Source organism: Bombina bombina, unplaced genomic scaffold, assembly GCF_027579735.1.
Source record: "Bombina bombina isolate aBomBom1 unplaced genomic scaffold, aBomBom1.pri scaffold_961, whole genome shotgun sequence".
Lineage (NCBI taxonomy): Eukaryota > Metazoa > Chordata > Amphibia > Anura > Bombinatoridae > Bombina > Bombina bombina.
This window is the reverse complement of record NW_026510928.1, coordinates 86978-102768: the sequence shown is the minus strand read 5'-3', so window position 1 is coordinate 102768 and position 15791 is coordinate 86978. Positions and strand designations below refer to the sequence as shown.

Here is a 15791-nt window from a genome sequence, read left to right as displayed (position 1 = left end):
AATCGATTGCTGTTCCCACGCAGGACTGTTAAACCAGAGAACTTTCAAGGGGGAACAGTTTGCAGGCTTATCTGCTTCAGGTATGATCAGTCACTTTTCTAACAAAACCAAGTAATGCTAGAAGACTGTCAGTTATCCCTTCTGGGATAGGTAAGCCATTTTCTTAGACTCAGTAACAGAATTAAGGCTTATAATTTGGGCTCTATGCTGGTTTCCACTATTGTGGGCTGTCGTTTATTTTTTATCATGTTTATGTGATTTTGAAGTGTTTTTTTCAAACTTAAAAACACTTTTGGGTATGTTATTTGCACCTGGCAGCCGTTTAGACACCTAATTTTGTCAGAAAGGCCCCTTCACTCTGGAATGCAGAGGGAGGAGGCCTCATTTTCGCGCCTCAGTTGCGCAGTTGCTTTTCATCAGAGGTTCATGCAGCTTCACGTGGAAGGTCAAGAGGCTTAGAAAAGGACTTATAAGAGGTTTATTTCGTTTTTGGTTAACCCATAAGGAAGGTAAAAGCTGCGGTGGAGACTGTGGCAGGGGACTGTAGTGTATTAACCGGTTAATTGCTGTTATCAGCTCCGGTTTGGGCATTTAAGGGTCAATTGGTCTGAAAATTGTTGTGCAATACTTTCAAAGCTTTAAGACACTACGGTGAAAATTTCAGAAAGATCGGATATTTCTTTGATGTTTTTCTGACGTTTCAGTAATAAAGTGTGCTCCTTTATTATTTAAAGAGACCGTAACGGTTTTGTATAAAATTACTTTTCTTGCATTAAAAAGCTGCCTAGGTTTGTCTAACATGTCTGTGCCTTCAGATAGCCTATGTTCTGTGTGTATGGAGGCCAAGGTGGTTCCACCATTAAATGTTTGTGCGAAGTGTGCTATATGGTCCAAACAAATTAAGGACAGTACTGTCACATTTAAAAATGTTGCCCAAGATGATTCTTTAAATGAAGGTAGTGGGGATAGTTCTTCATCCTCTCTTTCTGTGTCAACTCCAGCATTGCCTACGCAAGCGATACCTAGTACATCTAGCGCACCAATGGCGGTTACTATGCAGCAATTGGTAGCAGTAATGGATAATTCACTAGCAGCTTTTTTATACAAACTGCCAGCTTTTCCTAGAAAGCGCGATTAATCAGTTTTAAATACAGAGGATGAGCAAGCAGACGCTGAGGATAATTTATCTATTATGCCCTCACATCAATCTGATTTGGCGGTGAGGGAGGGCCTGTCTGAAGGAGAAATTTCTGACACAGGAAAGATTTCTCAGCAGGCAGAGCCTGATATAGTTGCATTCAAATTTAAGCTAGAACACCTCCGCACTCTGCTTAAGGAGGTGCTAGCTACTCTTGATGATTGTGATCCTTTGGTGATTCCAGAGAAATTGTGCAAAATGGACAAATTCTTAGAGGTCCCACTGAAGTTGGCTAATTCTTTTATTTTAGATGCCGCTTTTCAATTAGCTAAATTAGCTGCGAAAAATTCAGGTTTTGCAATAGTGGCGCGCAGAGCGCTTTGGCTAAAATCTTGGTCGGCGGATGTGTCGTCCAAAACAAAATTGCTTAATATTCCTTTCAAGGGTAAGACCCTATTCGGGCCAGAGTTGAAAGAGATTATTTCAGACATCACTGGGGGAAAGGGCCATGCCCTTCCACAGGATAGGCCTTTCAAAGCAAAGAATAAGTCTAATTTTCGTTCCTTTCACAACTTCAGGAACGGACCAGCTTCTAACTCTCAAGCCTCTAGAAAAGAGGGTAACACTTCCCAGCCCAAGCCAGCATGTAAACCATTGCAAGGCTGGAACAAGGGGAAACAGGCCAAGAAGCCTGCTGCCCCAACCAAATCAGCATGAAAGGATAGCCCCCGATCCGGGACCGGATCTGGTGGGGGGCAGACTCTCTCTTTGCTCAGGCTTGGGCAAGAGATGTTCCAGACCCCTGGGCTTTAGAGATTGTCTCTCAGGGGTATCTCCTAGAATTCAAGGACCTTCCCCCAAAGGGAAGGTTTCACATTCTCGCTTGTCATCAGACCAGACAAAGAGACAGGCATTCTTACATTGCGTAGAAGACCTCAAAATGGGAGTGATTCACCCAGTTCCAAAAGCAGAACAAGGACTGGGTTTTTACCCAAACCTGTTTGTAGTTCCCAAAAAGGAGGGAACGTTCAGGCCAATTCTGGACTTAAAAATCCTAAACTTAAAAATCCTAAACAAATTTCTCAGAGTTCCATCATTCAAGATGGAAACAATTCGAACAATTCTGCCTATGATCCAGGAGGGTCAATACATGACTACTGTGGACCTAAAGGATGCATACCTGCATATTCCAATCCACATAAATCACCATCAGTTCCTAAGATTCTCCTTTCTGGACAAACATTACCAGTTTGTGGCCCTCCCTTTCGGGTTGGCCACTGCTCCCAAGAATTTTCACAAAGGTTCTAGGGTCCCTTCTAACGGTACTAAGACCGCGGGGCATTGCAGTAGCACCTTACCTAAACGAAATCTTGATACAGGCGTCGTCTCTTCCCAGAGCCAAGGCTCATACGGATATTGTTCTAGCCTTTTCTTCTGTTATGTGTGATCAGTCCACGGGTCATCATTACTTCTGGGATATAACTCCTCCCCAACAGGAAATGCAAGAGGATTCACCCAGCAGAGCTGCATATAGCTCCTCCCCTCTACGTCACTCCCAGTCATTCTCTTGCACCCAACGACTAGATAGGATGTGTGAGAGGACTATGGTGATTATACTTAGTTTTTATAACTTCAATCAAAAGTTTGTTATTTTACAATAGCACCGGAGCGTGTTATTGCCTCTCTGGCAGAGTTTGAAGAAGAATCTACCAGAGTTTTTTACTATGATTTTAACCGGAGTAGTTAAGATCATATTGCTGTTTCTCGGCCATCTGAGGGAGGTAAAAGCTTCAGATCAGGGGACAGCGGGCAGATGAATCTGCATTGAGGTATGTAGCAGTTTTTATTTTCTGAATGGAATTGATGAGAAAATCCTGCCATACCGTTATAATAACATGTATGTATACTCTACACTTCAGTATTCTGGGGATGGTACTTCACTGGAATTACTCTGTAAAAAGTACATTAAACCTTTTAATAGGTATTTATTATGTTAAACGTTTTTGCTGGAATGTAGAATCGTTTGCATTTTCTGAGGTACTGAGTGAATAAATGTTTGGGCATTATTTTTCCACTTGGCAGCTGCTTGTTTTAATTGTGACAGTTTCGTTTCTCTCTCACTGCTGTGTGTGAGGGGGAGGGGCCGTTTTTGGCGCTCTTTGCTACGCATCAAAAATTTCCAGTCAGTTACTCTTGTATTTCCTGCATGATCCGGTTCATATCTAACAGAACTCAGGGGTCTTCAAACTTCTTTGAAGGGAGGTAGATTCTCTCAGCAGAGCTGTGAGACTTATATATTGACTGTGATTAAAAACGTTGCTCTGTAATTTTTACGTTTCAAATTTAATTATTGTTACTTTACTAATGGGAACAAACCTTTGCTAAAAGTTGTGTTGTTTTCAAGGATTGATGCTATAACAGTTTTTCAGTTCATTATTTCAACTGTCATTTAATCGTTTAGTGCTTCTTTGAGGCACAGTACGTTTTTGTTAAATAAGATTGTAACCAAGTTGCAAGTTTATTTGCTAGTGTGTTAAACATGTCTGATTCAGAGGAAGATACCTGTGTCATTTGTTCCAATGCCAAGGTGGAGCCCAATAGAAATTTATGTACTAACTGTATTGATGCTACTTTAAATAAAAGCCAATCTGTACAAATTGAACAAATTTCACCAAACAGCGAGGGGAGAGTTATGCCGACTAACTCGCCTCACGTGTCAGTACCTGCATCTCCCGCCCGGGAGGTGCGTGATATTGTGACGCCTAGTACATCTGGGCGGCCATTACAGATAACATTACAAGATATGGCTACTGTTATGACTGAAGTTTTGGCTAAATTACCAGAACTAAGGGGCAAGCGTGATCACTCTGGGGTGAGAACAGAGTGCGCTGATAATACTAGAGCCATGTCGGATACTGCGTCACAGCTTGCAGAGCATGAGGACGGAGAGCTTCATTCTGTGGGTGACGGTTCTGATCCAAACAGATTGGATTCAGATATTTCAAATTTTAAATTTAAATTGGAGAACCTCCGTGTATTACTAGGGGAGGTTTTAGCGGCTCTTAATGATTGTAACACTGTTGCAATACCAGAGAAATTGTGTAGGTTGGATAAATACTTTGCGGTACCGGCGAGTACTGACGTTTTTCCTATACCTAAGAGACTAACTGAAATTGTTACTAAGGAGTGGGATAGACCCGGTGTGCCGTTCTCACCCCCTCCAATATTTAGAAAGATGTTTCCAATAGACGCCACCACACGGGACTTATGGCAAACGGTCCCTAAGGTGGAGGGAGCAGTTTCTACTTTAGCTAAGCGTACCACTATCCCGGTGGAGGATAGCTGTGCTTTTTCAGATCCAATGGATAAAAAATTAGAGGGTTACCTTAAGAAAATGTTTGTTCAACAAGGTTTTATATTGCAACCCCTTGCATGCATCGCGCCGATTACGGCTGCGGCAGCATTTTGGATGGAGTCTCTGGAAGAGAACCTTAGTTCAGCTACGCTGGACGACATTACGGACAGGCTTAGAGTCCTTAAACTAGCTAATTCATTCATTTCGGAGGCCGTAGTACATTTAACCAAACTTACGGCTAAGAACTCAGGATTCGCCATTCAGGCACGTAGGGCGCTGTGGCTAAAATCCTGGTCAGCTGATGTAACTTCTAAGTCCAAATTACTTAATATACCTTTCAAAGGGCAAACTTTATTTGGGCCCGGTTTGAAAGAAATTATCGCTGACATTACAGGAGGTAAGGGCCACGCCCTGCCTCAAGACAAAGCCAAAGCTAAGGCTAGACAGTCTAATTTTCGTCCCTTTCGGAATTTCAAAGCAGGAGCAGCACCAACTTCCACTGCTCCAAAACAGGAAGGAGCCGTTGCTCGTTACAGACAAGGCTGGAAACCTAACCAGTCCTGGAACAAGGGCAAGCAGGCCAGGAAACCTGCTGCTGCCCCTAAGACAACATGAATCGAGGGCCCCCGATCCGGGACCGGATCTAGTGGGGGGCAGACTCTCTCTCTTCGCCCAGGCTTGGGCAAGAGATGTTCAGGATCCCTGGGCGTTAGAGATCATATCTCAGGGATACCTTCTAGACTTCAAATTCTCTCCCCCAAGAGGGAGATTTCATCTGTCAAGGTTGTCAACAAACCAGATAAAGAAAGAAGCGTTTCTACGCTGTGTACAAGATCTGTTATTAATGGGAGTGATCCATCCGGTTCCGCGGTCGGAACAAGGACAAGGGTTTTACTCAAACCTGTTTGTGGTTCCCAAAAAAGGAGGGAACTTTCAGGCCAATCTTGGATTTAAAGATCCTAAACAAATTCCTAAGAGTTCCATCGTTCAAAATGGAAACTATTCGGACAATCTTACCCATGATCCAAAAGGGTCAGTACATGACTACAGTGGATTTAAAGGATGCTTACCTTCACATACCGATTCACAAAGATCATTACCGGTATCTAAGGTTTGCCTTCTTAGACAGGCATTACCAGTTTGTAGCTCTTCCATTCGGATTGGCTACGGCTCCAAGAATCTTCACAAAGGTTCTGGGTGCCCTTCTGGCGGTACTAAGACCGCGAGGAATTTCGGTAGCTCCGTACCTAGACGACATTCTGATACAAGCTTCAAGCTTTCAAACTGCCAAGTCTCATACAGAGTTAGTTCTGGCATTTCTAAGGTCGCATGGATGGAAAGTGAACGAAAAGAAGAGTTCTCTCTTTCCTCTCACAAGAGTTCCATTCTTGGGGACTCTGATAGATTCTGTAGAAATGAAGATTTATCTGACAGAAGACAGATTAACAAAGCTTCTAAATGCATGCCGTGTCCTTCATTCCATTCAACTCCCGTCAGTAGCTCAATGCATGGAGGTGATCGGCTTAATGGTAGCAGCAATGGACATAGTACCCTTTGCACGTCTACATCTCAGACCGCTGCAATTGTGCATGCTGAGTCAGTGGAATGGGGATTACTCAGACTTGTCCCCTACTCTGAATCTGGATCAAGAGACCAGAAACTCTCTTCTATGGTGGCTTTCTCAGCCACATCTGTCCAGGGGGATGCCATTCAGCAGGCCGGACTGGACAATTGTAACAACAGACGCCAGCCTACTAGGTTGGGGCGCTGTCTGGAATTCTCTGAAGGCTCAGGGACAATGGAATCAGGAGGAAAGTCTCCTACCAATAAACATTCTGGAATTGAGAGCAGTTCTCAATGCCCTTCTGGCTTGGCCCCAGTTAAGAACTCGGGGGTTCATCAGGTTTCAGTCGGACAACATCACGACTGTAGCTTACATCAACCATCAAGGAGGGACAAGAAGCTCCCTAGCAATGATGGAAGTATCAAAGATAATTCGCTGGGCAGAGTCTCACTCTTGCCACCTGTCAGCAATCCACATCCCGGGAGTGGAGAACTGGGAGGCGGATTTCTTGAGTCGCCAGACTTTTCATCCGGGGGAGTGGGAACTTCATCCGGAGGTCTTTGCCCAAATACTTCGACGTTGGGGCAAACCAGAGATAGATCTCATGGCGTCTCGCCAGAACGCCAAACTTCCTCGCTACGGGTCCAGATCCAGGGATCCGGGAGCGGTTCTGATAGATGCTTTGACAGCACCTTGGAACTTCGGGATGGCTTATGTGTTTCCACCCTTCCCGCTGCTTCCTCGATTGATTGCCAAAATCAAACAGGAGAGAGCATCAGTGATTCTAATAGCGCCTGCGTGGCCACGCAGGACTTGGTATGCAGATCTAGTGGACATGTCATCCTGTCCGCCTTGGTCTCTACCTCTAAGACAGGACCTTCTGATACAGGGTCCATTCAAACATCAAAATCTAACTTCTCTGAAGCTGACTGCTTGGAAATTGAACGCTTGATTTTATCAAAACGTGGTTTTTCTGAGTCGGTTATTGATACCCTGATACAGGCTAGGAAGCCTGTTACCAGAAGAATTTACCATAAGATATGGCGTAAATACCTATACTGGTGCGAATCCAAAGGTTACTCCTGGAGTAAGGTTAGGATTCCTAGGATATTGTCCTTTCTACAAGAAGGTTTAGAAAAGGGTTTATCGGCTAGTTCATTAAAGGGACAGATCTCAGCTCTGTCCATCTTGTTGCACAGGCGTCTATCAGAAAATCCAGACGTCCAGGCCTTTTGTCAGGCTTTAGCTAGAATCAAGCCTGTGTTTAAAACTGTTGCTCCGCCATGGAGTTTAAACCTTGTTCTTAACGTTCTACAAGGAGTTCCGTTTGAACCCCTTCATTCCATTGATATAAAGTTGTTATCTTGGAAAGTGTTATTTTTAATGGCTATTTCTTCGGCTCGGAGAGTCTCTGAGTTATCAGCTTTACATTGTGATTCTCCTTATTTGATTTTTCATTCAGATAAGGTAGTTCTGCGTACTAAACCTGGGTTCTTACCTAAGGTAGTCACTAACAGGAACATCAATCAAGAGATCGTGGTTCCTTCTCTGTGCCAGAATCCTTCTTCAAAGAAGGAACGTCTTCTACACAATCTAGATGTAGTTCGTGCCCTCAAGTTCTACTTGCAGGCAACTAAGGATTTTCGACAAACGTCTTCCCTGTTTGTCGTGTACTCTGGTCAGAGGAGAGGTCATAAGGCTTCGGCTACCTCTCTCTCCTTCTGGCTTCGTAGCATAATTCGTTTAGCCTATGAGACTGCTGGACAGCAGCCTCCTGAAAGAATTACAGCTCATTCTACTAGAGCTGTGGCTTCCACTTGGGCCTTTAAGAATGAGGCCTCTGTTGAACAGATTTGCAAGGCTGCAACTTGGTCTTCGCTTCATACTTTTTCCAAATTTTACAAATTTGACACTTTTGCTTCTTCGGAGGCTATTTTTGGGAGAAAGGTTCTTCAGGCAGTGGTTCCTTCTGTATAATGAGCCTGCCTATCCCTCCAGTCATCCGTGTACTTTTGCTTTGGTATTGGTATCCCAGAAGTAATGATGACCCGTGGACTGATCACACATAACAGAAGAAAACATAATTTATGCTTACCTGATAAATTCCTTTCTTCTGTTGTGTGATCAGTCCACGGCCCGCCCTGTTTTTTAAGGCAGGTAGATATTTTTTAAATTATACTCCAGTCACCACTTCACCCTTGGTTTCTCCTTTCTCGTTGATTCTTGGTCGAATGACTGGGAGTGACGTAGAGGGGAGGAGCTATATGCAGCTCTGCTGGGTGAATCCTCTTGCATTTCCTGTTGGGGAGGAGTTATATCCCAGAAGTAATGATGACCCGTGGACTGATCACACAACAGAAGAAAGGAATTTATCAGGTAAGCATAAATTATGTTTTTAAGGTCTCACGGGTGGAAGGTGAACGTAGAAAAGAGTTCTCTGTCCCGGGTCACAAGGGTTCCCTTCCTGGGAACAATAATAGATTTGGTAGAAATGAAAATCTTTCTGACGGAGCTCAAGAAGTCAAAACTCTCAACAGCTTGTCGAGTCCTTCATGCCATTGCTCAGCCGTCTGTGGCTCAGTGCATGGAGGTAATCGGTCTAATGGTGGCGGAAATGGACATTATCCCATTTGCCAGAATTCATCTAAGACCACTGCAATTGTGCATGCTCAAGCAATGGAATGGGGATTATGCAGACTTGTCTCCCCAGATACAGATGGACCAGGAAACCAGATACTCTCTTCTCTGGTGGTTGGTTCAGGATCACCTGTCGCAGGGAATGAGTTTCCGCAGACCAGAGTGGATCATTGTCACGACAGACGCCAGTCTCCTAGGCTGGGGCGCGGTGTGGGACTCCCTGAAAGCTCAGGGTCTTTGGTCTCGGGAAGAATCTCTTCTCCCGATAAACATTTTGGAACTAAGAGCGATATTCAATACGCTTCTGGCTTGGCCTCAACTAGCGAAGGCCAAATTCATAAGATTTCAGTCGGACAACATGACGACTGTAGCGTACATTAATCATCAGGGAGGAACGAAGAGTTCCCTGGCGATGAGAGAAGTATCCAAGATCATCAAATGGGTGGAGGATCACTCCTGCCATCTATCTGCAATTCACATCCCAGGAGTAGACAACTGGGAGGTGGATTATTTGAGTCGTCAGACTTTCCATCCGGGGGAGTGGGAACTTCACCCGGAGGTCTTTGCCCAGTTAACTCAACTATGGGGCATTCCAGATCTGGATCTGATGGTGTCTCGTCAGAACTCCAAGGTTCCACGCTACGGGTCCAGGTCAAGGGATCCAAGGCGACATAGGTAGATGCATTAGTGGCGCCTTGGTCATTCAATCTAGCGTATGTCTTTCCACCGTTTCCTCTACTCCCCAGGCTAGTAGCCAGGATCAAACAGGAGAAGGCTTCGTGATTCTAATAGCTCCTGCGTGGCTCCATACCTAGACGACATTCTGATTCAAGCGTCAAGTTTTCAAAATGCAAAGTCTCATACAGAGATAGTTCTAGCATTTCTGAGGTCGCATGGGTGGAATGTGAACGTGGAAAAGAGTTCTCTGTTACCGCTCACAAGGGTTCCTTTTCTAGGGACTCTTATAGATTCTGTAGAGATGAAGATTTACCTGACGGAGTCCAGGTTATCAAAGATTCTCAATGATTGCCGTGCCCTTCACTCCATTCCGAGCCCATCAGTAGCTCAGTGTATGGAAGTAATCGGCTTGATGGTCGCGGCGATGGACATAGTGCCATTTTCGCGCCTGCATCTCAGACCGCTGCAACTATGCATGCTAAGTCAGTGGAACGGGGATTACTCAGATCTGTCCCCTTTGCTAAATCTGGACCAGGAGACCAGAGATTCTCTTCTCTGGTGGTTGTCACGGGTTCATCTGTCCGAAGGAATGACCTTTTGCAGACCAGATTGGACGATTGTAACAACAGATGCCAGCCTTCTAGGCTGGGGAGCAGTCGAACTCCCTGAAGGCTCAGGGATCGTGGACTCAGGAGGAGAAACTCCTACCAATCAACATTCTAGAATTAAGAGCAATATTCAATGCTCTTCTAACTTGGCCTCAGTTAGCAACACTGAGGTTCATCAGGTTTCAGTCGGACAACATCACGACTGTGGCTTACATCAATCAAGGGGGAACCAGGAGTTCCCTAGCGATGTTGGAAGTCTCGAAGATAATTCGCTGGGCAGTCACACTCTTGCCACCTGTCAGCGATCTACATCCCAGGTGTGGAGAATTGGGAAGCGGATTTTCTAAGTCGCCAGACTTTTCATCCGGGGGAGTGGGAACTACACCCGGAGGTATTGGCTCAACTGATTCGTCGTTGGGGCAAACCGGATCTGGATCTTCTGGCATCTCGCCAGAACGCCAAGCTTCCTCGTTACGGGTCCAGGGACCCAGGAGCGGTGCTGGTAGATGCACTTGCAGCCCCTTGGGTTTTCAATATAGCTTATGTGTTTCCACCTTTTCCGTTGCTAGCTCGACTGATTGCAAGGAGCAAACAGGAGAGAGCATCAGTGATTCTGATAGCGCCTGCGTGGCCACGCAGGACCTGGTATGCAGACCTAGTGGACATGTCGTCCTGTCCACCATGGTCTCTACCTCTGAGGCAGGACCTTCTAATTCAGGGTCCTTTCAACCATCCAAACCTAATTTCTCTGAGGCTGACTGCTTGGAGATTGAACGCTTGATTCTATCAAAGCGTGGGTTTTCGGATTCGGTTATTGATACATTGATACAGGCTCGGAAACCTGTTACCAGAAAAATTTACCATAAGATATGGCGTAAATATTTTTATTGGTGTGAATCCAAGAGTTACTCATGGAGTAAAGTTAGGATTCCTAGGATATTGTCTTTTCTACAAGAGGGTTTAGAAAAGGGCTTATCCGCTAGTTCACTAAAGGGACAGATTTCTGCTCTGTCTATTCTTTTACACAAGCGTCTGGCAGGGAATCCAGACGTCCAGGCTTTTTGTCAGGCTTTGGCTAGGATTAAGCCTGTGTTTAAGGCTGTTGCTCCTCTGTGGAGCTTAAACTTGATTCTTAAAGTTCTTCAGGGTGTTCCGTTTGAACCCCTTCATTCCATTGATATTAAGCTTTTATCTTGGAAAGTTCTGTTTTTGATGGCTATTTCCTCGGCTCGAAGAGTCTCGGAGTTATCTGCCTTACATTGTGATTCTCCTTATCTGATCTTTCATTCAGACAAGGTAGTCCTGCGTACTAAACCTGGGTTTTTGCCTAAGGTTGTTTCTAACAGGAATATCAATCAAGAGATTGTTGTTCCATCATTGTGTCCTAATCCTTCAAAGAAGGAACGTCTTTTGCATAATCTAGACGTGGTCCGTGCCCTGAAGTTCTACTTACAGGCAACTAAAGATTTTCGACAAACTTCTTCCCTGTTTGTCGTTTACTCTGGACAGAGGAGAGGTCAAAAGGCTTCGGCTACCTCTCTCTTTTTGGCTTCGTAGCATAATACGTTTAGCCTATGAGACTGCTGGACAGCAGCCTCCTGAAAGAATTACAGCTCATTCCACTAGAGCTGTGGCTTCCACTTTGGCCTTTAAAAATGAGGCCTCTGTTGAACAGATTTGCAAGGCTGCAACTTGGTCTTCACTTCATACTTTTTCCAAATTTTACAAATTTGACACTTTTGCTTCTTCGGAGGCTGTTTTTGGGAGAAAGGTTCTACAGGCAGTGGTTCCTTCTGTTTAATGTTCCTGCCTTGTCCCTCCCTTCATCCGTGTACTTTAGCTTTGGTATTGGTATCCCATAAGTAATGGATGACCCGTGGACTGAACACACTTAACAAGAGAAAACATAATTTATGCTTACCTGATAAATGTATTTCTCTTGTAGTGTGTTCAGTCCACGGCCCGCCCTGTCTTTTTGAGGCAGGTTCTAAATTTTAAATTATAACTCCAGTCACCACTGCACCCTATAGTTTCTCCTTTCTTGTCTTGTTTCGGTCGAATGACTGGATATGACATGTGAGGGGAGGAGCTATATAGCAGCTCTGCTTGGGTGATCCTCTTGCAACTTCCTGTTGGGAAGGAGAATATATCCCATAAGTAATGGATGACCCGTGGACTGAACACACTACAAGAGAAATAAATTTATCTGGTAAGCATAAATTATGTTTTTTACCTAAGGTGGTTTCTAACAAGAATATCAATCAAGAGATTGTTGTTCCATCATTATGTCCTAATCCTTCTTCAAAGAAGGAACGTCTTTTGCATAATCTAGACATAGTCCGTGCCTTGAAGTTTTACTTACAGGCTACTAAAGATTTTCGCCAAACATCTAACCTGTTTGTTGTTTACTCTGGACAGAGGAGAGGTCAGAAGGCCTCGGCAACCTCTTTCTTTTTGGCTTCGGAGTATAATCCGTTTAGCCTATGAGACTGCTGGACAGCAGCCTCCTGAAAGGATTACATCTCATTCTACTAGAGCTGTGGCTTCCACCTGGGCCTTTAAAAATGAAGCCTCTGTTGAACAGATTTGCAAGGCTGCAACTTGGTCTTCCCTTCATACTTTTTACAAATTTTACAAATTTGATACTTTTGCTTCTTCGGAGGCTGTTTTTGGGAGAGAGGTTCTACAGGCAGTGGTTCCTTCTGTTTAAGTTCCTGCCTTGTCCCTCCCATCATCCGTGTACTTTGGTATTGGTATCCCACAAGTAATGGATGATCCGTGCACTTGCTACACTTAACAAGAGAAAACATAATTTATGCTTACCTGATAAATTTATTTCTCTTGTAGTGTATCCAGTCCACGGCCCGTCCTGTCCTTTTCAGGCAGGTCAAAATTTTAATTAAACTACAGTCACCACTGCACCCTATGGTTTCTCCTTTCTCGGCTTGTTTCGGTCGAATGACTGGATATGGCAGTGAGGGGAGGAGCTATATAGCAGCTCTGCTGTGGGTGATCCTCTTGCAACTTCCTGTTGGGAAGGAGAATATCCCACAAGTAATGGATGATCCGTGGACTGGATACACTACAAGAGAAATAAATTTATCAGGTAAGCATAAATTATGTTTTTAGTAGAATTGTTTTGATATATCCTGCTTTTAGTGCTGACGGGAGTGAACACAATATCTATATGTAACGTACAAATTATCCCTTTCTGGCTGTGAAAAGCTATAAAAAAAAAAGTATAAGATAAGAAGAGTCGAGAATTTAAAAGTTTATTAAAGTGTTTAATAGTAATGTTGATTGTGCAAAGCTGGGTAATGGGTAGTAAAAGCAGAAAAAAATATATTGTAGACTGTCCCTTTAAATTTATTCTGCGTGTGTGTATTTAATTGAACTGGTTAATATGGCTTTGGTACACCTAATTCAGATTTATTCTTTTAGGCTGCTTGTACAGCTGTGGAACAGGCCAGGAGTCAAAATATCACAAGACTTAATATTCATACGGACAGCAAGTTTACAATAAACGGTAAGCTGGTAGTGCATATATTTGTGAAACTGAAAAATGTATTACTTTAGGTAAAGGGACAACCAATAAAAATCCTTAGTGTCAATAATCTTAACACCATAACGAACAGCAGTTCCCCGCTATGTCTTAATGCCTCCCAAGTGAGGCATGCAGTTATAGCAAAATTTCTCTGCTGTTGGCGAATCTTTAGGACGGATGTATATGATAAGTCTGTCTATAAGGGGTTAAAAACTGTAAAATGGTACCTCAAATTCATGGCTGGGGAGCACCAGCTGCAGAAGACTTTGTAGGAAGCTTACTAATACTGACAATTTAAATACTAATTTCTCCAACATAGGTGTGTCCGGTCCACGGCGTCATCCTTACTTGTGGGATATTCTCTTCCCCAACAGGAAATGGCAAAGAGCCCAGCAAAGCTGGTCACATGATCCCTCCTAGGCTCCGCCTTCCCCAGTCATTCTCTTTGCCGTTGTACAGGCAACATCTCCACGGAGATGGCTTAGAGTTTTTTAGTGTTTAACTGTAGTTTTTATTATTCAATCAAGAGTTTGTTATTTTAAAATAGTGCTGGTATGTACTATTTACTCTGAAACAGAAAAGAGATGAAGATTTCTGTTTGTAAGAGGAAAATGATTTTAGCAACCGTTACTAAAATCGATGGCTGTTTCCACACAGGACTGTTGAGAGGAATTAACTTCAGTTGGGGGAACAGTGAGCAGACTTTTGCTGCTTGAGGTATGACACATTCTAACAAGACGATGTAATGCTGGAAGCTGTCATTTTCCCTATGGGATCCGGTAAGCCATTTTTATTACAGAAAGAAAAAAAGGGCTTCACAAGGGCTTTTTAAGACTGTAGACATTTTCTGGGCTAAATCGATTTATATATAAACATATTTTATACTCCATAGCCTTGAGGAATTATTTTAATCTTGGGAATTATGTAAAATAACCGGCAGGCACTGTATTGGACACCTTATTCTCTAGGGGCTTTCCCTAATCATAGGCAGAGTCTCATTTTCGCGCCTGTATTGCGCACTTGTTTTTGAGAAGCATGACATGCAGATGCATGTGTGAGGAGCTCTGATACATAGAAAAGACTTTCTGAAGGCGTCATTTGGTATCGTATTCCCCTTTGGGCTTGGTTGTTGGTTGGGTCTCAGCAAAGCAGATACCAGGGACTGTAAAGGGGTTAAATATAAAAACGGCTCCGGTTCCGTTATTTTAAGGGTTAAAGCTTCCAAATTTGGTGTGCAATACTTTTAAGGCTTTAAGACACTGTGGTGAAATTTTGGTGAATTTTGAACTATTCCTTCATACTTTTTCGCAATTGCAGTAATAAAGTGTGTTCAGTTTAAAATTTAAAGTGACAGTAACGGTTTTATTTTAAAACGTTTTTTGTACTTTGTTATCAAGTTTATGCCTGTTTAACATGTCTGAACTACCAGATAGACTGTGTTCTGAATGTGGGGAAGCCAAGGTTCCTTCTCATTTAAATAGATGTGATTTATGTGACACAAAATTTAGAGAAAATGATGCCCAAGATGATTCCTCAAGTGAGGGGAGTAAGCATGGTACTGCATCATCCCCTCCTTCGTCTACACCAGTCTTGCCCACTCAGGAGGCCCCTAGTACATCTAGCGCGCCAATACTCCTTACTATGCAACAATTAACGGCTGTAATGGATAATTCTATCAAAAACATTTTAGCCAAAATGCCCACTTATCAGCGAAAGCGCGACTGCTCTGTTTTAGAAAATACTGAAGAGCATGAGGACGCTGATGATATTGGTTCTGAAGGGCCCCTACACCAGTCTGAGGGGGCCAGGGAGGTTTTGTCTGAGGGAGAAATTTCAGATTCAGGGAAAATTTCTCAACAAGCTGAACCTGATGTGATTACATTTAAATTTAAATTGGAACATCTCCGCGCTCTGCTTAAGGAGGTGTTATCCACTCTGGATGATTGTGAGAATTTGGTCATTCCAGAGAAACTATGTAAAATGGACAAGTTCCTAGAGGTCCCGGGGCCCCCCGAAGCTTTTCCTATACCCAAGCGGGTGGCGGACATTGTAAATAAAGAATGGGAAAGGCCCGGTATACCTTTCGTCCCTCCCCCCATATTTAAAAAATTGTTTCCTATGGTCGACCCCAGAAAGGACTTATGGCAGACAGTCCCCAAGGTCGAGGGGGCGGTTTCTACTCTAAACAAACGCACCACTATACCCATAGAAGATAGTTGTGCTTTCAAAGATCCTATGGATAAAAAATTAGAAGGTTTGCTTAAAAA

At 43.6% G+C, this 15791-nt stretch overlaps 1 long non-coding RNA gene across 1 annotated transcript in view; it reads left to right on the top strand.

Moving 5' to 3' along the window:
- The window catches only part of LOC128643530 (uncharacterized), a 34470-nt gene extending 20965 nt beyond the window's left edge, over positions 1–13505 (top strand). Inside the window, exon 3 of the long non-coding RNA XR_008399833.1 lies at positions 13422–13505. This is a non-coding gene — a long non-coding RNA (uncharacterized LOC128643530). The remainder of the gene's footprint in view (positions 1–13421) is intronic.
- The last annotated feature ends 2286 nt before the right edge of the window (positions 13506–15791 follow it).